Genomic DNA, 2,500 nt, shown 5'->3' on the forward strand with positions numbered 1-2,500 from the left:
ACCCGTCTTGAAACACGGACCAAGGAGTCTAACATGTGCGCGAGTCATTGGGCTGTACGAAACCTAAAGGCGTAATGAAAGTGAAGGTCTCGCCTTGCGCGGGCCGAGGGAGGATGGGGCTTCCCCGCCCTTCACGGGGCGGCGGCCTCCGCACTCCCGGGGCGTCTCGTCCTCATTGCGAGGTGAGGCGCACCTAGAGCGTACACGTTGGGACCCGAAAGATGGTGAACTATGCCTGGCCAGGACGAAGTCAGGGGAAACCCTGATGGAGGTCCGTAGCGATTCTGACGTGCAAATCGATCGTCGGAGCTGGGTATAGGGGCGAAAGACTAATCGAACCATCTAGTAGCTGGTTCCCTCCGAAGTTTCCCTCAGGATAGCTGGTGCTCGTACGAGTCTCATCCGGTAAAGCGAATGATTAGAGGCCTTGGGGCCGAAACGACCTCAACCTATTCTCAAACTTTAAATGGGTGAGATCTCCGGCTTGCTTGATATGCTGAAGCCGCGAGCAAACGACTCGGATCGGAGTGCCAAGTGGGCCACTTTTGGTAAGCAGAACTGGCGCTGTGGGATGAACCAAACGCCGAGTTAAGGCGCCCGAATCGACGCTCATGGGAAACCATGAAAGGCGTTGGTTGCTTAAGACAGCAGGACGGTGGCCATGGAAGTCGGAATCCGCTAAGGAGTGTGTAACAACTCACCTGCCGAAGCAACTAGCCCTGAAAATGGATGGCGCTGAAGCGTCGTGCCTATACTCGGCCGTCAGTCCGGCAGTCACGGCCGGTCCTTGCGGCCGGCCGCGAAGCCCTGACGAGTAGGAGGGTCGCGGCGGTGGGCGCAGAAGGGTCTGGGCGTGAGCCTGCCTGGAGCCGCCGTCGGTGCAGATCTTGGTGGTAGTAGCAAATACTCCAGCGAGGCCCTGGAGGGCTGACGCGGAGAAGGGTTTCGTGTGAACAGCCGTTGCACACGAGTCAGTCGATCCTAAGCCCTAGGAGAAATCCGATGTTGATGGGGGCCGTCATAGCATGATGCACTTTGTGCTGGCCCCCGTTGGGCGAAAGGGAATCCGGTTCCTATTCCGGAACCCGGCAGCGGAACCGATACAAGTCGGGCCCCTCTTTTAGAGATGCTCGTCGGGGTAACCCAAAAGGACCCGGAGACGCCGTCGGGAGATCGGGGAAGAGTTTTCTTTTCTGCATGAGCGTTCGAGTTCCCTGGAATCCTCTAGCAGGGAGATAGGGTTTGGAACGCGAAGAGCACCGCAGTTGCGGCGGTGTCCCGATCTTCCCCTCGGACCTTGAAAATCCGGGAGAGGGCCACGTGGAGGTGTCGCGCCGGTTCGTACCCATATCCGCAGCAGGTCTCCAAGGTGAAGAGCCTCTAGTCGATAGAATAATGTAGGTAAGGGAAGTCGGCAAATTGGATCCGTAACTTCGGGATAAGGATTGGCTCTGAGGATCGGGGCGTGTCGGGCTTGGTCGGGAAGTGGGTCAGCGCTAACGTGCCGGGCCTGGGCGAGGTGAGTGCCGTAGGGGTGCCGGTAAGTGCGGGCGTTTAGCGTGGGTGTGGTCTGCTCTCGCCGTTGGTCGGCCTCGTGCTGGCCGGCGGTGCAGGATGCGCGCGCCTGTGCGGCGTTCGCGCCCCGGTGCTTCAACCTGCGTGCAGGATCCGAGCTCGGTCCCGTGCCTTGGCCTCCCACGGATCTTCCTTGCTGCGAGGCCGCGTCCGCCTTAGCGTGCTCCTCCGGGGGCGCGCGGGTGCGCGGATTCTCTTCGGCCGCCATTCAACGATCAACTCAGAACTGGCACGGACTGGGGGAATCCGACTGTCTAATTAAAACAAAGCATTGCGATGGCCCTAGCGGGTGTTGACGCAATGTGATTTCTGCCCAGTGCTCTGAATGTCAACGTGAAGAAATTCAAGCAAGCGCGGGTAAACGGCGGGAGTAACTATGACTCTCTTAAGCACACAAGAAAACACGAGTGGTGGCCCTTCCGCTGAAGGCGCCACCCCAGCTTCCCCAGCACCTAGCCGGCCTACCGGCCGTGCCGTAGATTCTGTAACTGTTGCAGCCTATACCTGCAGTGAGTGTCACCGCAGCTTCACGACCAAAAACGGTCTCGGGGTCCATCGCCGCCGCCAACATCTAGCGGCCGCCAACGCGGAGATCGTCACGGAGAGGCATCGCGCGAGGTGGACGGTGGAAGAAGTCCTATCGCTCGCCAAGGCGGAGGCCGAACTGTTCCTCGAGAGGGACGCACGGTTCTTCTTTGTCAACCAGGAGCTAACTAGCATGTTCCCCGACCGAACGCTTGAAGCAATCAAGTGCCAACGGCGGAAAGCTGCCCACAAGCAGCTTGTCCGCCAATTCATGGATGCACTTGAGCTCGGTCGGGGGGAAGAGCCGGCGTCCCGCCGGGGTGCGGCGGCTCCGCCGCCCGATGCGGGCGATGCCGCTGCGCCGTCCGACGACGCAGCCGAGGACTTCGCGGCCGACACC

The 2,500-nt window shown here is 60.3% G+C and overlaps 1 pseudogene; it reads left to right on the forward strand.

Moving 5' to 3' along the window:
* The window catches only part of LOC126230378 (large subunit ribosomal RNA), a 7,666-nt pseudogene that overhangs the window by 919 nt on the left and 4,247 nt on the right, over window positions 1–2,500 (forward strand).

The sequence above is a fragment of the Schistocerca nitens genome, unplaced genomic scaffold (genome assembly GCF_023898315.1).
Source record: "Schistocerca nitens isolate TAMUIC-IGC-003100 unplaced genomic scaffold, iqSchNite1.1 HiC_scaffold_381, whole genome shotgun sequence".
NCBI classification, from domain to species: Eukaryota; Metazoa; Arthropoda; class Insecta; order Orthoptera; family Acrididae; genus Schistocerca; species Schistocerca nitens.